Raw genomic sequence first — 22,338 nt, 5'->3', positions numbered from 1 at the left:
TTGTTGTCAATATTTTAAAATCAAGAGCTTTCACATTGTTGTGGGAGTTTGTTTGTGTACTCCTCTGGGTCCCGGCTTTCTGGCAGGCACCCATCTGCTAGAGCTCAGTAGCGGCTGTTCACTGTCAGAGGGGCCCAGGCCTCAGTGTGCACCCGGCCCAGCCCTTGGGGGAGAGAGGGGAGTGGTGATGGAGGCTGGGGCCTTGAAGACAGAACTTTCTCCCTGAGTCTGCATTACCATTTGCAGATTGTGTGACTAAATTTAGCCAAACTCATAAACTTGCAGAGCCATAACTTGCCAGACTCTCTCTCTGCTTCTTAATTGAAGTGGGATAATATTTGTCTCTTCCAAGAGGATTGCACCAAGGCCTAAGGGAAAAGATGGGTGTGAAATACTCGGAACATAGGTGTTTGATCAGATTCACCTGCTTGACCTCTGAAGGTATTTGACTAATCAGCTTCTGCTAGAAGCTGTGAATCAAATGATACTGTTTCTATTGCTTTATTGTTATCTATCTATCTGCCTATCTCTCTGGTAATTTCTTTGCTATATGTTAATATACAAATTTAGTGGTGGTCGTGGTTTAGTCACTAAGTTGTGTCCAACTCTTGTGACCCTGTGAACTGTAACCCACCAGGCTCCTCTGTCCATGGGATTCTCCAGTCAAGAATACTGGAGTGGGTTGCCATTCCCTCCTCCAGGGCACCTTCCCGACCCAGCGATCAACCCTGGGGCTCTTGTATCACAGGAGAATTCTTTACTGCTGAGCCTCCAGGGAAGCCAGTTTAGAAAGTCTTCCAAATATTCTTTTAGGCTAGCCAGTCAGTTTTCCCCTCCAGAGGATGAATAACATGAGAATTCTTTTCCCCTTGGTGAGTTTGCCATCCGTCCATCGATCTTGACCTCTTGTGAGTCTGTATAACATGTTTTCATATTTGATTATATTCTTCTTATTGCTGCCTGTCTTTTCTTTTCAACTAGAGTATGAACTCTGTCATATTTTTATGTTCCAATATCCTGCACAATACCTAACATTTTACAGATAGTAAATCACTCATGGAATGAACAGCTGAAGTAACTGCTAGGAGGTGTAAATGGCTCTTCTGAAGGCAGGCCCAGTGGCATCCATACAGATTTTTACGGCACAAGTCTTTCATTTTAGCAACATTACCTGTCCCTTCATCCATCCCCAGCAAGCACTCCTAAAAGGCACATTCTCTGTTGGACTCTCAGCCAGAGACTGGTGTCTCAGATACTGAAGCAATGGGGGGAGCTTCCTTTCTTTCTGTTCCTTCCTTTCTTCCCAAGGAAGAAACAGAACAGCCAGGTGTACCTGATGGGTAGTTTGCTGTCCCAGACAATGACTGTGCATGCTGAGAGAATGGAGGGTGAGACATGCAATCAGTATTTCCAGCTGAAGGAAGTGGCTCAGGTGACATCAAGTGTATAGTTTTTCTGTCCTGGTCTTTTCATTTTTTTGCTTTAATTTTGTCTATTTTAAAACCCCAAGCACAAGCAACTTCTTACTAACATGGTAGCAGCATTATACAGGTATAATATAATACAGGGCTGGCCTCCGAAGCCCATAGGACTGGGTGTGTCTGGAGCTTTCTGAGGTAGTTCCTTCCTGAAGAATCCATAGGTGGAATTTTTCTTGCCACAACTGAACTGTAAAGCAGGGTCCTATTGAAGCCTTGTTGGTTCACTTCACCTTGCTCTAAAGAAGTGGTTTCCTTTTCCAAATCACATGCATGTACTGAAGATTATATCCATTCCTTGAGATTTGGGCAGAGTTGTTAGTTCAGTTTCTTTCAAAACCAGGGCAGGACTTGCCTCATCCATGTTTACCAGCCACTAACAGAGAGGGATCAGGAGAAGGTCAGCCACTTTCTTACCAGGCAAAAAAAAAGTCCTTTCTATCACCATTGGTGTCCAAGAGAAGGTCTTCATTCACCTTAAAAATAAAAAAGGGAAGAAAATAACTTACTTCAAGATTACCTTTGATATTGATGTTATTTGAATGAGTCATAAAATCCTTTTTCTTTTGACATTTATTCTCTTTGCCAATGCTTGATATCTTGATGCTAATTCTGAAGAAAAAATAAAAAGAAAAGACTTTTTTCCCCTTTGTAGATTGGACAGGAAAGACTCTTATTGTAAAAACTGTGTTCTCTTTGTCCCTTTTTGGTGTATGTATAATTATTGAGGATAGGGTTTTATTAAAATGATTTCTGGGGGTTTTAAGGAACTTTACTGAAAAGCTTAGTAGTACTAAAAAATTCTGTTCTGAGTAGGATAAGAAACCCTGTATTAGCGTGTGTTATTTTTGCTCCTGGCTCCATCTCCTCCTGGTGTACCCCTAAGTCTGCAGGCTGAGGCTTCATGAGGTTCCAGTTTGCCCTTGTCCCCACCTTCATCACTCAAGTGAACAGATCCCAAGTGTCCCTTGGATGCCTCTTGTCTTGCCTCTTTCTGGGGCTCATGCTCAGTGTTTTCTTGTTCCTATTTAATTTTCAAGTAGTATTTCTTATATGAATAAAGAAATTCATATTTGTCATAGAAAAATCAGAAAATATAGATGGACCAAAAATGGAAATATAGACCAATTATCCCACCATCCACATAAAAATGCTATTAATACTTGTGGGGGGTGGTAGAGTAAGAGATAGAGATCTACAGAGGGAGAAAGTGACTTTTATCTGCCTGTTTTATTTTTTGGTTTATTCTCGGTATCTAGAATAGTATCAGATACACTGTAGGTGCTCAATAAATATTTGCTGAAAAAATAAAACAGATCTGGGCTTCCCTGCTGGCTCCGTGGTGAAGAAAATGCCTGCCAATGCAGGACACATGGGTTGATCCTTGATCTGGGAAGATCCCACATGCCGTGGAACAACCAAGCCGGTGCACCACAGCTGCTGAGCCTGTGTGCCTAGAGCCCATGCTCTCCAACAAGAGAAGCCCCTGCAGTGAGAAGTCCACACAGCAACAAAGGCCCAGCACCACCATAAATAGATAAACTAAATTATACATGTATATACAATAAAGCGTATCTTGAAGTCCCCCTTCTCCAGGAAACTCTCACACACCACCTGAGACATCCTTTGCCAGGCCTCACTGGACCTACAGCCAAAACCACCCTCACTGATCCTTTCACTGTGGCCATCTACGGCTGATCTAGCCACACTTCCACACACATTAAAGTCTTGTCTGTTCTTAGAAGAGTGTGCCATTAGCCTCTCAGCCTTCCTGTGTTAGGAGGAAAGGGGGTCTTTGTAAGGTCAAATTTGTAAGGTCTATACTTATGTCCTCATGTCCTTAGTAAATGTTTGCACTTTCAGAGTAATGCTCATTGTATACTTTTGTAGTGAGGTGTTTCCTCAACAATGTTAATGAATTTTTTTTCCAAATACCAAGAACTAAAGGGTCTAGGAAACAGTATGTGAAATTTTAGCAGAATTTGTCTGAATTGTTCCTTTTACCATAGCCCAACTCTAGGAGGATAAACAAAAGAAAAACAAAACTAGGGAAACTTAATCGTGAAGCCACGGGAGGCTGCAGGGGCTGTGCTTCAGAGCAACATAAGCAACCACATATAGGGCTGTAAATAGAGCCGTGGGGCCCTAGCGGGTTTGATCTGCTTGGAAGTCAGACTTTGTTGGTTGGATTCCTGGCATCCTGGGCCAGAGTCACTGCCAATCCACCTCCCCTCCCTGCAGAATCAAAGAATAGCCTTGGCTTTGGCCAAGACAAATGCCTATGTACAGCCAGGGCAAGTCTTTCACGGCTGTGTCTCCATGGCCTCAGGAAGTGGAAGCCCTCATGAGTGGCTTCCTGAACCGATGAGGTATGGACCAGCAAAGGCAAAGCAGGATCAACTTGGGAATCAATTCATTTCCTTGGCCATCAGGAGGATTGTTCTGAGAAGATTCTATGGCTGTGTCTAGGATCAGAAGGAAGGAGAGCTGGGATCCATTAGCAATGTCTGTCATGGAGAGGGGCTTGGGAGGGCCTGGTGTGCCGGCCGTCTGTCATCCTTGGCATAGATTATGAGATGGTATTCAAAAATGGAATCTTAAATAATCACCCTTGGAAAAGTATGTCATAAAGGGCCCTTTGACTAGGGTGCCCATATGCTTTTTTATCAAATTAGGATACTTCTAAAAGTGAAAAGGGGTGCTGTTATCCCAAGACAACAAGAGTAAACATGAACCTATGACATTTTGTTCATTGCCATCTTCATGAAAGCTGTTCCTGCCTGTACATCCTCCCCCTGCATTTCAGGGGCTACCAGGGCAAGATGAGTCACTAAGTCATGTCCAACTCTTTGCTACCCGCTGGACTGTAGGCTGCCAGACCCCTCTGTTCATGGGATTCTCCAGGCAAGAATGCTGGAGTGGGTTGCCATACCCTCCTCCAAGGGATCTTCCTGACCCAGGGACTGAACCCACGTCTCCTGCATTGGCAAGTGGATTCGTTACCACTAGTGCCACCTGGGAAGCACCCCCACCTTCCACTATGCTCTGCCCTATTTCCAAGGAGCCCTCTGATTGGGGCATGTTTGTCTCAAGTCCTCAAGACTTGACAAAGAGTGACCCATGCACCCACCTCCTTTTGTCCTCAACACAGTATGCGGAGGAGCTCCCAGTGAGAGCTCTGTGGCTTGGGGACTTTTCTGCCAATACTGGCAGGTCTCAGGTCATGGCATACACTCCTCCCAATGGCAGAGACATCAAGTCCATCTACTTGTTATGTTTCTCCAAATGCCAAGATTGTGCCTTCCCACTCCCTGGGGTGTAAAGAGCCCTACAGCCTGACCTCAGAGGGCTAGCTTTCCAGAAACCCCATCCCACAAGCCTGCACCTGAGCTGGCTGGCCGCCATGCTCTCCCATGGAGCACAGTGCCCACCCCACAGCCTGCACGCTGAGGGTCAATGACAGCGGAGCTCTGGGTACTGAGCATGACAGAGCTGGGATTCCCTAGGGATGTTATGTATTTTTTCCTTTGTTAAAACTCTGGATATATATTTATTCCCAAGAAAGGTCCCCATTCTTTAGGTTACCATGAATAAACTCAGGCTGTGTGGGACCAAAGTCACAAATTTAAAGTGATACAATGGGAAGTTGACTGCAGAGATTTCCTGCTGGAAATGTCTGCTTGGCCATTTTCCTGGTAAGTTATGGGTCTTGCTTGGGAGTGCTAGCTTCATTTCCCAGATGGAGCATGAAGATATTTTGATTAGGCAAATAATGTGCTTAGCCAATACATTTGGTATTGAAGGTGGTGGTTACTTTAGTTCTTGGTGTGAGATGAGAGTGTTGGAGTCAGAAGACTTGGGTTCTAGACCTGACTTTCTCACAAATGGTCGGGGTGACTGTGGACATGTCCCTTTCCCTCTCTGCACCCCTCTCCTCTTTCTGTAGGTGGGCGGGTGGACTGGATCAGTGACCATCACACTGGGTCTCTCTGGTGTTGTGCAGGCTCTGCGTTGTAGCACAAGGGCTTCTCATTGCCATGTGCAGGCTTCTGTGGTTGTGGTGTTCAGGTTGTAGAGCTCGCAGGCTTCTCTCGTTTCCCCACCGCTTGTGCGGTCTTAGTTCCCTGTGCTGGGCTGTGCTTATTCGCTCAGTCGTGTCCGACTGTTTGCAACCCCATGGACTGTAGCCCACCTCTCCTTCCATATCTCCTGTTTTGGCGGGTGGATTCTTATCCACTAGACTGCCAGGGAAGTCCCCATCGCACTGCTGTAGAAATGGTTCCCCCCACCCCTTTCCGAAACATAACACACAATCGTAAGATATAACACCACACCTGCTCGGAAAGCCAGAACGAGGCCCATATGGAGCAGGGCTCCTGGAGCTTTCCCTCGCTCCTGGTCTGCGGAGGCTGCGGGTCTCCCCGACTCCCCCCCGCAGTAGAATCTGTGATGTTTCTCTCCTGCCACCCGCCTTCTGGCCATCTTTCCTCGTAGGCTGTTCACTGCATGTAGGCATTTTTGGCAAGGGGTGGGTGGGAAAATTAAAAGAGGATGAAATTTGAATCTCTCCATTTTGCTGCTCATCAGCAGCTCTGAGCACACACTCGGTTGGGGCAAAGCTTGAAACTAAAGACTCAGAGAAGGTGTTAGGTTATCTGTGCCTTGCAATCCCAGGGGGCTGGGCTCACTGCACCTAGGAGTGTCTGGTGTGGGTTGACTGTCCTGGTCTGTATCTCTCTCTAGCACTGCCTCTGGGATAATGGTTCCCAGACCTGGAATAACAGGATAACCTTGGTCTTGGGCTTCCCTTGTGGCTCAGACAGTAAAGAATCTACCTGCAATGCAGGAGATCTGGGTTCAATCCCTGGTTCGGGAAGATCCTCTGAAGGAGGGCATGGCAATCTACTCCAGTATTCTTACCTGGAGAATCCCTTGGACAGAGGAGCCTGGTGAGCTACAGTCCATGGGGTCATGAAGAGTCGGACACGACTGAGTGACTAACACTTTCACTTTCAACCTTAGTCTTGGGATGCACCAGTCCCTTGTCAACCTATTAAAATTAGAGGCAGCTCTAAGCAAGCAAGTGGATCAAAGTGATTTTGTTGACCCTTAATTTATACTTACCTCTTAAATGCTTACAATAACTCTGTGAGGTAGGGTTTACTGTTTTGAAGTTGTTTCCTTGCTTATCTGTCTCCTAATGGAACCAAGGGCAGGAATGATGCTTGGTCTGTACATGTCTTGGCTTAGACCAGAAATACATAGTAGGCTTGCAGGTTTTGGTTCAGTTTAGTCACTCAGTGGTGTCTGACTCTTTGCAACCCCATGGACTGCAGCACACCAGGCCTCCCTGTCCATCACCAACTCCTGGAGCTTGCTCAAACTCATGTCCATTGAGTCAGTGATGTCATCCAACCATCCCATCCTCTGTCATCCCCTTCTCCTCCTGCCTTCAATCTTTCCCAGCATCAGGGTCTTTTCCAATGAGTCAGTTCTTCACATCAGGTGGCCAAAGTATTGGAGTTTCAGCTTCAGCATCAGTCCTTCCAGTGAATATTCAGGACTGATTTCCTTTAGGATGGACTGGTTGGATCTCCTTGCAGTCCAAGGGACTCTCAAGAGGCTTCTCCATTTCCACTGTTCAAAAGCATCAATTCTTCAGCACTGAATTTTGGTTAGTTTTTTGTTTTTTCCATGTGTCAGGTGAGTGAATGAGCAAACAAAGCTCAGAAAGGTTAAGTAAATAACTTGGCTGTAAATGTGGGGTAGGCATCTGTCTCAAGCCCAGCTGATTCAAGAGTGAAGAAGGACAAAGTGTGGGTCCAGTGTCTTCATCTCCTCAGTGCTCGCCTGCATTCCCCACCCTCCACTAAGTGTCCCTGGTTTCCCTGCAGTCTGTCCCCAGGCCCAAGACTCCTCTTTTCCCCACCGTGGTGCCCCTGGCTCCCCCTTCCAGGAGAAACTCATGGAGGGAATAAGGAGATAAGTGTTCTGTAGAAAAATGGCATCCTGCTCTGATGGTGTTTATCTTCAGGATCGCAGTCTTATCCATAGAGGTTTATCAAATCTGCTAGACATACCAATTCCTGGGCCATTACCGGGCCTACTGAATCAGGATTTCTGGAGATGAAGCCCTGACCAAGCAAGTGATTTTTGAAAGCAACTGATGCTGACCTTCCTATCCATCATCAGCTAAGAGTCCCCCAGGAGCTGACTTTGAGGGTCACATGGGCCAGCTTGCCCTCTCCAGCCCCTTCCATGCCACATCCCATTTCCACACTCTGGGTCATGGTTTTCCCCACTTGAAAAAGTCTTTGCTCCCATTTGCCTTTATCTTCATAACAGGTGGCCTTTGGAGCCCAACTTATCCCTTAAGCCTCACCTTCGCCTTGGGGCTCATCCTTGCTTCCTCCTTTTCTGACAGCTACTGGCAACCCACTCCAGTACTCTTGCCTGGGGAATTCCATGGACAGAGGAGCATGGTGGACCTCAGTCCATTGGGTCACAAAGAGTTGGACACGACTGAGCGACTAACACTTTCACTGTCACTGGCTCCTGTGGGCCCTACAGATTAGCCCTTATTTCAGCCACTCATTAAGTAGTTAATGAGCAGTTGTGATGTGACAAATATTTCTTTAGATCTGAGGGATGCTACAGTGGGCAAAACAGATAAAAGACCTTGCCCTCATTCTAGTGGAGTAGATACACTCTAAACATGGTGCACAAATATATTTATAAATAAAGTCAGTTCTGCTAATGACAGGTGCTAGAAAGCAACCAAAGAAGGGTGAGGGGCTAGATAATTAGGGGTGCCATTCTGGGTAGGGTATTTGTGAAGGGCTGAGTGAGCAATATGAGGTGGGGATCTGTGGGCATCTAAGGCAGAGATTGTTTCCATCCATCTCAAGTTGACAACAACCAAGCCTTGGCTCTAGACAGTCATCGCCACAGTGTTCCTGGATAACCTGACTCAGAGGGAACAGCAAGTGCAGAGGACCTGGGGCAGGAGCATTTTTGCTGGATTCAAGAAAGAACAAGTGGGTCACTGTTCCCAGTGTGTTCTTGGAGGTCTTTTGGACTCATTGGAAAAGACCCTAGAGGGCTGCTGGGTACTCGCTAAGGACGCAGTAGCTACCCGAATGATTGTGGCTGTAGTGAAGAGGGTGGGGCCGCTGATGAGGAGAAGAGATAGTTAGGAATAAGGTTATACAGCTCTGTGAAAGCCACTGTGAGGACTTCTATTTTATTCTGAGTATGATTGGATGCTGTTCAGTGTGTTGCATAGAAGAGTGACATGATCAAACTGCCTTTCTTCCAGCACAGAGGATGGAGTGTGTGGGGTTAGGTCATAAGTAAGGAGACCTGTGGGACACTCTTGCAGGGGACTAGGGCTTGGGTACTTGGACTGAAGTGACATCAGTACAGATAATGAGAAGACTTTGGACTCTGTGTGTTTTCAAGGTAGAGATTTTGGGTTCTGAGCATAGCTGGGATAGGATGGGAAGTCAAGACTCAATTCCAAGACTTTTTACATCAGCAGCTTGATGGAAGGATGATGCTAAATTCATGTTTGTTAATTCCCTGTTTGTCAGTTTTCCTTTTGATGAGGACCATGCTACATATGGGGCAGGCCCTTGGCAGGACTGGTGTCCCAGCTGCATTATATTAGAGTCCAGGAGCAGCTGGAGCTGCTGATTGGTGACCTTGAGCCCTAACCCCACTCCATGGCATCAGCACCCTGGGGTGTGGTTTGGGTGTTCTCATTACAGAAGACTTCTGTGAGGGTTGCCCCTCTGCTTCACTCAATTGTCATCAGGGAGTTAAGATGCCGCCTCTGCAGGAGCTGGGCTGGGGGAGGAGGTGGGAACAGAACCCAGAAGTTCAACAGCCCAACCCCTCTATTTCCAAGTTTATACATTGTTGGGGGAGTGTTCTTCCTTGTTCTGGGTATATGCGGGTGTTTCTCTGCCTTTGCAAATGCTCACCTTGTTCTCTCTTAAGCAGCTCTCTCTTGCTTTCCTTGTTCACTTGTCAAAACGCCATCCCTTCGTCAAAGCCCATTCCAAGTGCTATTTCTTCCATGTAGCTTTTCCTAATGTCCCAGCCAGATGTGGTTTCTGCTGCCTCTGAACCCCACAGTGGTTTATACCTTTCTTATGACATCATCTCCAGGGTTTTTGAGCCGGAATGCCCACAGTGAAATGATGGGCCCTAATTCTCTTTGAATCCCTCCCCCAGGGCCCAGTGCAGTCTCCTGAACCCAGCAGGCACTTGGTAAATATTATTCAAATTGAAATCGACTTCCTTTATGACTCACTTTCAGCAACTGCAGGATATTTATTTCCTAAAGAAGATTTGGGTCAGGAATCAAGCAATCAAATGTCTAAGATATGTCATATGGAGACTATAAATAAATGAAGTGAGACTAGTACAAGAACATTTTTGATAAAGATGCCATTGTAAGGGAGATTTCACTTTCTTTGTCACCCTTTAAAAGATGATAAGAGGCAACAGATACAGGGTCTCTCTTGGGAGGCAATAGGGAGTGGTGGAGACTGGGGTGAACAAGAGGGCATGTGCTGATCCATCCATCCATCTCAAGTTGACAACAGCCAAGCCTTGGCTCTAGATAGTCATTGCCACAGTGTTCCTGGATAACCTGGTTCATCAAGCGAAGCTTCAAATTCAGAATTTTTGCATGGAAAACCCTGATTCCTAGATGTTTAGCAAATGATCCCCCACACCCTGCCTTGGGTGTTTGTTTTTATTGTTTTTTTAACCAGCCAACACCATTGGGAGGGCCTGGCTACCAGCTTAGGATCTCTGACTTTTATGTCAGACTTTTCCCCACTCAGGCAAATAGGCAAATTTATCTTGAAATTGCAAAGACATCTAGCTGTTTTTCATTAGAAAAGAGGATGTTTGCATCTCGTTTTTATTCCTTAGCATTTGCTTTCCATTGTCCTGCTTCCATCTGAGTGGGAACCCCAGGGTTACAATTATTAATTTGTGCCCAAGTCCCAGCTTCGTGTGACATAAGCGCTTCTATAGCTTGCCTTGAACTCTGTATAACGGGCTTTTTATTTTCCTCCAGGAGTGGTTTAAATGGAGGCTGCAGTCTTCTGCGAAGCATAATTGGTTTTAAATTGTAGGTTTAATAATAATGATGTTGGGCTTAATGTAGTGCCTTTCAGCTTCTGCTGGCAGCCCTTGGAAACCAGTCCCTCATCGATCTCTATGATCTTTCTTCAGAAGGAGACAGCTGTTAGGGACCTGAGTCCTGCTATGAATCCCACCCCATCCTGCTGTGGACCACAGGGGTGAGGAGGCCCAATGCCCGCTGTAGCCTTGGGTCACTGAAGGAGAGGCAAGTCGACGGGCATTTTCTCTGTGCCCTGGGCATAGGGGTCCGAGGCTGGACTTTCAAGGCTCTTTGTTGCCTTTTTCCTCTCTTTCTTCACCTTTGGGTCACTCCACAGCGCATTAGGAATTCTTTTAGTAGATGAGCAGAGGAATGCAAATTCCACAGTTTGGTTTCTGTGTAGAGGGCTTAATTTAGAAGGTATATTAACTTAATTGGTTATCATCTGGCTTCTAGCTTCTTTCTGTGTTTTAAGTAACTTTTTTCCATTTTCTTTTGCCATGGCCAATAAAGCATGCCTTTAAAAGATTAAATGTTATATTTTGGTCTCTCCAAGTGAAAAGACCTCTGGTTCAGAAATCAGAGAAACAGGATTCTGATTATGAGTCTTCTTAGAGTGATCTGCAAATACTCAACTCTCCTAGCCTCATTTCTGAAGCATCGGACAGATGAGTAGATTAAATTACACGACCACGAAAGTCCTTTTCCAGTGCTTGTAATGGAGGACTTAAGCATTTCTGTGAAATGACACCAAACTCCTCCTTGGACAACATTTGGTGTATTTCAGAAGTCAATAAAAATACCAATCTACATATGTTATACAACAGACTAACTGAGGCTTGGACGAGTAAGGGCTGGTTCAGCGAAAACTCAGCATTTGTGTTATAAAAAGCACAGAGAAGGATGCTGGTGCTGTGTGATGTGGAGTGTCCTGCTTGTAAATTACAGGCGGCACAGTCAATGACAGGCTAGCAGTCCCCGTGGCCGGCTGATGACCGCCCTTTGGAGGTTTCTCAGGGTCCACCCTATGGACAAACCACAGACGTTCAGAACTTGTGGTCTAGTTCACCATCAATGACAAGCAGCTCCTCATTTGTTTGGGGGTCTGAACTGCCTTGGCTTCCACTACCATTTCTAGATGGTTTTTTTGTTGTAGACAAGAGCAAATTATAACATGGGAAGAATGGATGGTGGTAAAAATGGAAACATGGAAGAAGTTTCTTTGGGCTTGGAAGTCTGCGGTGGCTGTTTGCCCCAGCGTTTTGGAGGAAGTGGTCCTAGCAGAATTTGAAGGTAGTACACGTAGAATACCCTATTTTGTCCAAATATCACCTGCAAAAAGCTGATCAGACAGCTATATTCTGCCTCCTCCTCCCCTCTTTTGAGCACATTATGCTCCAATACTTTGGCCACTTGATGCAAAGAGCCGACTCCTGGGAAAAGTCCCTGATGCTGGGAAAGATTGGGGGCAGGAGGAGAAGGGGTGACAGAGGATGAGATGGTTGGATGGCATCACTGACTCAGTGGACATGAGTTTGAGCAAACTCTGGGAGAGGGTGAAGGACAGGGTAGCCTGGCATGCTGCAGTCCATGGGGTCGGAAACGACAGCAACTGAACAACAACAACGTATGATCCCGGAGGCTCCTAGTTCATGCATCAGTAGACTTTAGCCATCTATATGGCTTTCTTTTATTTTCCTTAATCTTTAGGTGGTGTGTTGTATTTTTTTGTAGGTGAAAATGGACAACCAAAGTTAACAGGCTTTGTTCTCTCAAAGTAAACATTCTTAAAAAGGACCAAACCTAATGTGAATAATAGACTCAGTGGAAGGGAAACCATGCCCCCGCCCCCTGTTTCCAGGAACAATTTGCCAGTCTCTCTGTGAGACGGAATAACAGCTTATGAGTGGCAGATTTTAGCAGCTGGTGAAGATAGCCTGGCTGGCTGTGCAGTGAGAGGAGGGGGAAGGTTGGGCATAGCAGGCTGGACTACAAGGTCATTTGCTCACTGCTCTGAAGAGCTGGACGTGGTGTAAACAGCTGCCCACATTGATTCCAGTTCTGACAAACAGGGTCCAAATTTTGAGGTCTACAGATTAGGTACAGAAGACTGTTGACTTCAGATTTCTTAATATGACTATTAAATTGCAGGTCACTAAGGTGTTAATGTCTGTGATTTAGACCTTCAGATGGCCCCAGGGCTGTACGGGAAGGGGACAGGAATAGGTTAGTTCTGATGGGGAAAGGCAAGGTCGGCAGTAAAAGATGAGCTCAGGTGAAGCACTGCAGGGAGAGTCGGCAGGGTGCCTCTGGGACCTGGCGTGTGTCTGCATGTGCCTGTGCGGAGCTCAAGGTCACGTGCTTACCGTTGACATCAGAGACCTTTGGGAATGAGGCTCGAGGTCAAGATGGGGGTTGAGAAACTTTCAGAGTTTTTCTAAAGTCCAGCTACAGAAAGGCTGTCATCTCCCTGAAGGCAATAGCCATTTCGTTTACTCATTATCATATCCCCTTACTATTTGCTGGGCAATTAGATAAAAGGAAGGGGGAGAGGAGCTGGAGAAGACCTCATGTCAGCGCTGACCGGCCGTGCCATTGGCCCACGTGGGCTCCCGGGCATGCCAAGGGGCTGCCGCCAGGTCAGTGGTGGGACGTCCTAGTGCTTGGTGGAGGAACGGATTTCCTCCGGATGCTTGAAGCAGGAAAAGTATTTATTGAAAGGATGTTGGGCAGCTCACGGAGCCAACAAGGCCTAAAGATCAGAACGGGAGAGGAATCCAGGTGGACTTTGGGATGACAGCCAGGCGGCTCACAGGGCTGGTCTGTGGACGCCGGGCTGACTCGGCCCCCGTGGCTCTGCCTGGACACTGCTGCTCCTGACCGCTCAGTGCTGCCCCCTGCAGGGAGCTCCTTTAAACGATTCCCAGACGCCAAGTCCGCAGTGAGAGGGCCATGCTCCACACCTGCTCGCGGGCTTGGGTCCTGGCTGTCCCTGTGGTGACCTTACACATGACATGGATGGGAGTGGGGTGTCCGTACAAGTCCATGGAGCTGGGTGGCCAAGAGAAAAAAAACACAGTGTCCCTCGGGGGGGAGGAGTTGGAAGAATCCTCAGTGTGATGAGTAACCCAGTTAATTAAGCAAATATGAAAAAACAAAATAAACGCAGCCCTGTATGCCTTTTAGACTTTTATGTCAAATCAGGGGTGACAGGGGTCAGCAGGTTCCAGTGTATTAAGACTATGTTAATGGCAGTTCCCAGGGGCTAGGACGGCCTATTGGCTGACGTGACACTCAGCACCTTCTTAGGAAAAAGTCTCAACATGAAATAGAACGGTCAACGGTGATAATACTGGCGGTTCAACCAAAGCATCAGAGATTCCATGTCCTGAATGTGCACGAGATCAGTCCTGACTCTGTCTCGAATTTCCTCTCCACCCCCCACCCGAGGACCCGCCGGTCATGCAGGCCTGTGGTTTTTCTGGGAGCCTTACATCAGGAGAAGGGGTCAGCCAGGGCCCATCAGCCCAACCTCATGCCCTATGAAGTGTTCTGGCTTCTGAGGGTGAATTAACTCTTGTTTTTATTGCGTTGTTCATTCCAGCTCCTGCCTGTCTCCCTAATTCATCCCACATGTCAGGTCCCTTCTGCTTGCAGCGGTCACTGCCCAGTCTGGGGGCTCATCTGTTTGGTGAGTCATGTTGGCCTATCTGTTGGCAGCTCTATCCACAAGCCCCCCTTGGGTTCGCAGGCGCCTCACCTGGGAGGTGCCCCCTCCTGTTCTCACCCACAGTGGAGTCTAAACTTCTTGAGGGCCTGAAGCTTAAGGTACTTGTATTTCATTATCTTCTCTGAGCCTGACACTTAGCGGGCTCGGCAAATCTCATTCAGTCAGTGAATGATTCAAAGCACCTTGGAAGGCAACCTGCCTTCAACCGCGTGGGCCACACTGGAGAGAGCAAGACCTGGGGTACTTCCGGGGGAGGCGGAGGCAGGGTAGGGCAACCTGTCTAGCCCCGGAGCTCAGACGGTAGAGGTGGGGGGTGGTGGAGCTGGGGATCCGGCTCTGGTCTGGAGGTGTGACTTGCCTAAGGGTGGCCTGGGCTGGGGACAGGGGACATGACGAGAAGGTGATGGCTGCTGGGAGGCTATGCCTTCTTATACATGGGCCCTGGACAGGTCTGCCTGATACAATCCCATGGTCATGTGTCATCTTCAATTGGGAAATCCTCTAATTTTGAGTCTTCCAAAAATGTGATTTTTGGAAAAGTTTTCCTCCCTGCCTGCCTTCTTCCTTCTCTCCTTCCCTCCCTCCCTCCTTCCCTTCCATCCTTTTGTCTATCTTCTCTCTCCTACAGCAGAAGGGCAGAGAGGGTATTCCAGGTAGATAAATGTGTCCATTTCAAAATATACCCATTTCCTCCTAACATATGGAAAGTGTATGGTCTCTACCTTAAAAACAAAATGCTCGATGGACTTCCCTTGTGGTCCAGTGGTTAAGACTTCACCTTCCAAGGGTGCAGATTCAATCCCTGGTCAGGAAGCTAAGATCCCATGTGCCTTGGGGCCAAAAACCCAAAAAGATAAAACAGAAGCAATATTGTAACAAATTCAGTAAAGACAAAAAATAAAATGACCCACGTCAAAAAGAAAGAAAGAAAGAAATCTTTATAAAACTGCGAGAGTAATAAACTGTCAGAGCAAGAACTCTGCTCTTCCCAAGCAGCCTCCACCTCCCCTCGCTCCCCATGGGTTCTCTCATTACAGTCTGTTCCTGGTCCCGCCTGACTGTCTTCCCCACTCCTCCTCCTCCGTTTCCAGTAGGTTCTCACCCTCTCTGAGCCATTTGCTTAGCCCCAGTTCTAACCCCGTTTAGCAAGGCTTATAACCCACCATCCTCAAGCCCCCACAGTCAGAACTTCTAGTTACCAGCTCCCACCTCCCTTTGTCTGTGCCCACCCACTCCCCCACCTTCTTACTCTGTCATCCCCATTGTTATTTCTGGGCGCCTGGGAGGGAACAGCGTGACTAGCTGCTGAGTGAGCTGGGACTACCCTACTAATAACCACACTGCCTTTTAACAAGGATGCGTTTGAACAGCTGTTGGTGCACACTCACCAGGCTCTTTGAGGAGGCTTTCAGGGGAGTGAGGCTTCCAGGGGAGCAAAGCTTCCTAATATGAAATTTTAAAAAAATCAGTTCTTTGTTTTTTCACCCCAGACTTTGTTTTAGCCTGATTGGCTAGCCCTCTCACCTGAAGCCCCAGTGTATGGTCCATACGATGTTGTAGGTGCTTCTAGTGAATAAGGTTTGGGAAAATCCAAATGAACAAACCCAAAATCTCTTTACTGAAGGGCTTCTCAGAAGTATTAATTGGTTAAGTTGGGTGACAGCAGGGGCCATGTCTTTGTTATTCGTTCCGATGCCTAAAAACAAAAAACATGATCAAAGATAAGTAAATGCATCCTGAATTTCCAAGAGGAGATATAGTTTACAGCCTTGTCCAATCTTATTGTTGTTTAGTTGCTCAGTTCCCTTGGCAAGAATACTGGAGTAGGTTGCCATTCCCTTCTCCAGGGGATCTTCCCAACCCAGGGATCAGACTCAGGTCTCCTGGATTGGCAGGCTGATTCTCTACCACTGAGTCACTTGGGAAGCTCCTGCATTTTCAGGCTTCTGCCAGGAGAGACTTGAGGGCGTCTTGCTCTAGGTGAAGCATGAGGGAAGAGCGGGCAGGGTGTTTCTTGGCCAATATTTAATCTCCTTAAGAAAGCAGAGCTGAGGTAGAGGAGGGTTGCCCTTAATGGATGAAGTGCCACTGAAGTGGTGGCTTTTATGTTGAACTCAGGCACAGTTGCATTAAAGCATATGTTTACTGAGCATCCATCATGCACTGGAAGTGATTCTTAGGAAATGTGCAAGCAGCATGCTAGGTGAACCAAACACAGTTAAAGGTGTGAACCAACTTCAGCAGTTTCCATGAAACAGGCTTAGAGGAATAATCAGAGAGCAATATAAGACAATATACACTGGTGAACTGAGTCATAGGATATCAGCAACAAGTAGTATGAACAGTAAAAATAGGGAAAAAATGGGACATGCCTAGGGTTATCAGGAAGACATTTGGAAGAAAGGGGAACTAGATATCAAAGCATAGGGTGGGGAAGATATGGATAGAGCAACTGAATGTGAATGTCCCAAGGGATCTCAAGAGATCACTCCTTTGTCCACCTAGGTGTCCTAAGCACTTTGTCTCCAGTGCACAGTGGCTGCATTAACATTTGTTGAATAAATGGCACAGCAGAGGAGGGAGGAAGGGCATTTCAGAAGCCAGCGGTGGAGCAGAAGCTCTGGGCTGGGAATGTGTTGACTCTGTTGGTGGTGTGAGCAGCAGTAGGGTGGGGTGACAGGGTGGTGCTGTGTAGGAGCTGTCGGGTGATAAGATGGGGCCAACTTGTCAGGAGTCTTGAATGCCAGGATGGAAAATTCAAATGTGATGTTGTAGATTCTTAATTTATAAAGATAACATGGGAAAGTGACCACAAGGAAAAGCCACCAAAATGGAAAAATGACAAGAGCAGCAGTATGCTAGCAGTCTGGTTATTAGCCCGATGACTGACTGCAGGGTGGGGAGAAGGAAGTCAGATTCTCCCAAATGGGTGGTAGCAGTGAGAGTCCAGAAAAAAAGAGTCTGAGAAACATTCTAAAGGAAAGAAATAGATGTGGGGAAATAAAAGAGAAGGAGAAAATAAAGACAACACCCAGAATTTGAATAATTAGAATGTTGGTATGCTTGTGGGGAAAAGAGGGAGGCATGTCTAAGGCCAGATTTGTCAGAGCATCCCATTAGAGATGTCCTGAAGATTGGAAATGTGATGCTGAAGTTTGCACGAGAGGTCTCAGAGAGGAAAAGGAAAGAGCTTAGGGCTCAGGACTATGCCTGGTACCTTCTCCCATCTGACCTCTACCTAGGGAGGGTTTGGAGCTGCAAGGGGACATTGGGGTCTATAGCTCTGGGAAAGATGGAGGGTAAGTTTGTGGCCAAGTTGATATTTACTGTGAGAAAAAAGCTTGAAGCAGACGTTAAAGGTTCAGGTATAAGAGCCAAAGAGACCTTATGGAGATTTCCTGAGCCAGAATCTCTGGGTGTCTGGACATCTGGATTGTAAACAAGGATATAATGGGATTCCATGTGTTCGCTGCCTGCATCTCATGTCAGTTGGTTAAATGTTACAGGAGACAGTTCACTTGAATATTAAGAGTCTACCAATTCATGCCCACTGACTTAATAGGCAGTTTCTTACTTTCTGGAGGTGGTCGAAAGAAGTTAACTCATTCAAAAATTTTTGTGACACCAAAAGATAACTGAGACTTTGTGAGCTGTTAATGTTGAGGCTCCGTAGCCAATTAACATTCAGACAGAGCTTCTGGATATCTGTCATGGGGCTTGAGGGTTTTTAATTTTTTAAGTTTTGAACAGAATAATAGAATAGACTCTACTTTTATTTTTGTGTAACCACCAGACTGACTTAGCAGCAGTACTATTTAGCAGATTGAAGTGGTAACCACATTCTCTTAGCTGTATATTGGGGTGAGACAGGAGCTGAAGGCCCCATGTGAGCAAGTGGAGGCTGGGGCCATACTGAGGATCCGACAGTAGGAAATCACTGGCACAATATCCAGACTAAGATTCACAGGGAGTCCAAGAAGCATTGGCCAAGGGCAAAATCAGAGGTGAGCACCAGCAAGCACAGAACAAAAGCTAAGGGTAGGGCAGGCGCATAATTGGCCAAGAGTAATTCTTTTATGTGTGCATGTGGTAAAATACACAGAGCATAAAAGTGCTTAACCATTTTAAACTGACATAAGTCCATTCACAGAGTTGTGTAGTCATCACTGCTGTCCAGTTCCAGAGCTTTTTCATTATCCCAAAAGGAAACCTCACTCCCATTAAGCAGTCGCTCCCTAACTCCTGGCAACCACTAATCTGCTCTTTGTATCCGTGGATTTGTCTCTTTGGATACTTCATATCAATGAAATCATACTATACAATACATGGTCTTTGGTAACCACCTTCTTTCACTTAGCATAATGTATTCAAGGTTTATCCGTGTTGTAACATGTATCGTTCCTTTTAATTGTTGAATAATATTCCACTGTATGGACATACCACATTTTGTTTATTCGTTCTTCAGTTGATGGACATCTGAGCTGTTTCTACCTGCTGGCTATTGTAAACAGTGCTGCCATGAACATCCATGTACAAGTTCTATGTAATGCCCATTTTCAGTTCTTTGGGGGTATATACCTCAAAATACAAATGGTAATTCTCTGTTATAGTCTCAAGAAATTGCCATACTTTTCTACAGAAGCTGCACCACCTTACCTGCCCCTCAGCAATGTATGAGGGTTCTGGTTTCTCCACATCCTCACCCACATGTGTTTGACCAAGACTAATTCTTTCTGTAAGAGTTTCACAGCCAGGTGCTTCTTTGAGGGCGAGGGGGCTGACCCAGTGAGGCAACCTCCAGTAGTCTTCAAGACCCAGCTCTCTATGATGTTGGTCTGACTGCAACCACAGTGGTGATCAATGGAGAGGACAAGCCTTGGCCAAATGCCACCTGTTCAGCTGCCCAAGCTTGAGTCACAACTTCAGTACCTTCATGGTATCTGCCTTTCTGCTCAGTGACTCCCTCTAACACCTGACTTACCTTCCAAATTTACCAGCATGTCTGTGCCAGCATTGGCCTTTCCCTCCCTTTAAGGTGACTACTCCACGTTTGAACCAGTTCACAGTCGCACAACAACTTTGATAGAAGCCATGTGTCCTGGTTGTTTTGAGTACAGCTGGCTGAGTGCAATTGTTGGCCACAAATCAAAGCTCATTAGATGGAAGCATTAAATAAATCAGGATTGGGGAGGGAGGTGACTGTAAATGGAGGGCTGAATGTGAGAGATAATCCAGTCTGCTATCTCTAGTGTCTTTCCCACTTGGAGTGTTTAAACTTGGCCTGACATTTATAGGCATTTTTTAGCCTCCTCTCCTGCCCCCACCCCTGTGCCACACACTTCCCCACAGCAATGAGCAAACTGGGAATAATTTGACGTGAAATCAAGGTGGGGCTCAGTAGAGCGGGTAATTAAGAATGTGATTTTTTTAAGCACTTAGGGAGTTATGAGAAATCAGAAACGTCTTTTTTGTTTGAATAAGAGTTACTGGTTTGTGAAGGCAGTGACTGAGATGTCATTATCTGTGTTCTGGGAAGCTGAGAGGCTCTGAGAATAGGCCTCAGTACTTCTTAGTACCAGGAGGAAACTTAACAGCATCAGCTCCTGCCCACAGAGCACCTCATGACAAGGGTTACAGTCCCCACTGACTCTCTGGTATTAGACTGTCAACCTGAACTGCTTCCTAAGGAAAGCAATTCCTAGTCTTCCTGGCCAGTCCCCAGGATGCAGTCCATCATTCACTGCAGGTATGGAGTTCTGCCCTTATCAGCTATTTAGGGCAGACAAAAAAAATAAAGAACCTCGTGATTCTTAACAATAACCACCTCTACAAAGAGAGAGTGACATTCACAAGCCACACTAGAGGGAAATAACTTAGAGGGAAAGAACTACTCTGGCAAGTAAGTCATATGAATCTTAATGACATGTGTGCTCTTAGATATAATGTGAAATTAGGAACATGGAAACTGAGCAATGGAGAGGAAGTGACATCAGAAAGATGGCAGAATAGGAAGTCTCAAACTCTGCTTGCCCTAGAGAGACATCCACTCACCAACTGTACATGGACCAATTCCCTTTGTAAAAAATCTACAAATCAGTTCAAGAAGTGCCTGCAACCCAGGTGGACACAAAACCAGCTGCATTGAGGCTGGTCATGTGACTGCAGGTTGAGAGTGGCCAACTAAGACATAATAAATCTTCAAAGTATTTGAAAATAAATGAAAAGAGGCCTCCCTCTGATAATAAAACAAAAGATCAATGTGTAATGGGTCATAGTAGAAGCCTCACATGAAATTAAAAGACGCTTGCTCCTTGGAAGAAAAGCTATGACAAACCTAAACAGCATATTAAAAAAAGCAGAGACATCACTTTGCCGACAAAAGTCCATCTAGTCAAACTATGGTTTTTCCAGTAGTCAGGTATGGATATGAGAGTTGGACCATAAAGAAGGCTGAATGCCAAAGAATTGATGCTTTTGAACTATGGTGTTGGAGAAGACTCTTGAGAGTCCCTTGAACAGCAAGGAGATCCAACCAGTCCATCCTAAAGGAAATCAACCTTAAATAATCATTGGAAGGACTGATACTGAAGCTGAAGCTCCATTCCTTTGGCCACCTAGTGCAAAGAACCGACTGCTTGGAAAAAGATCTTGATGCTGGGAAAGATTGAGAGCAGGAGGAGAAGGAGGCGACAGAGGATGAGATGGTTGAATGGCATCACCGACTCAATGGTCCTGAGTCTGAGCAAATTCCGAGAGATACTGAAGAGCAGGGAAGCCTGGTGTGCTGCAGTCTATGGGGCTGCAAAGAGTCGGACACGACTTAGCAACTGAAAAGCAAAATGTGAAAGGGAGACGGTATGACTCTGGAGTACTGAAGACAGAAGCGTTAAGGAGACACGTCCCAGAGTTCCAGGTGGCCCACCTGCTGTCCTCTCCTTCAACATTTCTGTTCACTGTCATATCAGCACCCGGAGAGGAAGCTCCTCCTACCCTCCATGGAAGATGCTTGTTATTCCTCCTATAGAATTAGTGGCCACACTTCACTCTTGTTTGGAGCTTAAAACTTCAACCTTACACCCAAAAGCTAAAATTGAGAAAAGAGGTGTTTTTTCTTTTTTTTTTGTTTTAACTGAAGGATTTGGAAGATGGTAATTTAAGTCACAATGAAGATAAAAAGCAGTTTCCTGCCCACCACTGCTCGCCCTCACTCCTTTTTCCTCTTCCTACTGCCCTATTCTCTGAAAAATGCAGCCTGAGAAAATATGACCCTGGGGAATACTGGATGTGAGAAAGCTGTGTAGCCTGAGCTGAAAAGCAATTAACTGTCCCCGAGCAGTCTCCGAGCAGGCAGAGGCGCGTCCCCGAGGCAGGAAGACATCACCATGATTTAGTTCTGTGTTGGTTGGTTTGCTGACAGCATCCTGTGTGTCCTGAGGCCCCATAAGAAATGGCTGGTGAAGACTGAGGTCACCGCCTCGCCCAGCTGGACTGTATCTTTGCAGTGACCCAAGGGTCAGTGAGTAAGGAAGAGAAGGCTGAGGCCAGCTATGACCTTGAATGTGTATCCAGCTGTAAGCTGTTGCTCAGGCTTCCAAATGGTAAATTAAGATTATGCCTGGTTGGATTTTGCTTCTTTATGTTTAGAGAGGGAAAAAAAAAACAACAACAAAACACCTTTATAATACTATATCCCACAACCTGAAACTTGGATGTCCACTTCTGAATGATGCCTGCGTGCTAAGTCATTTCAGTCATATCTGACTCTTTGTAACTCTATAGACTGTAGCCTGCCAGGCTCCTCTGTCCATGGGATTCTCCAGGCAAGAATACTGGAGTGGGTTGCCATTCCCATCTCCAAGGGATCGTCCCGACCCAGGGATCAAACCTGAGTCTCCTGCATTATAGGCAGATTCTTTACCATCTGAGCCACCAGGGAAACCAAAAAAATCACTTGACAGTGGTGGGATGCACTCTGAATGATGCCAATA

At 46.2% G+C, this 22,338-nt stretch overlaps 1 protein-coding gene across 6 annotated transcripts in view; it reads left to right on the top strand.

The window, feature by feature from the left end:
* The window catches only part of PDZD2 (PDZ domain containing 2), a 397,356-nt gene that overhangs the window by 85,798 nt on the left and 289,220 nt on the right, over window positions 1-22,338 (top strand). Inside the window, exon 2 of one of the 6 annotated variants that reach the window (XM_043488423.1) lies at window positions 14,225-14,311. The exons of the other annotated variants lie outside the window; for them this stretch is intronic. The gene's annotated coding sequence lies outside the window, so the exon portion shown is untranslated. The remainder of the gene's footprint in view (window positions 1-14,224; window positions 14,312-22,338) is intronic. 6 annotated transcript variants of the gene reach the window in all.

This window comes from Cervus canadensis, chromosome 16 (genome assembly GCF_019320065.1).
Source record: "Cervus canadensis isolate Bull #8, Minnesota chromosome 16, ASM1932006v1, whole genome shotgun sequence".
NCBI classification, from domain to species: domain Eukaryota; kingdom Metazoa; phylum Chordata; class Mammalia; order Artiodactyla; family Cervidae; genus Cervus; species Cervus canadensis.
The sequence above is the reverse complement of the archived record's forward strand: the minus strand, read 5'-3'. Positions and strand labels throughout refer to the sequence as shown.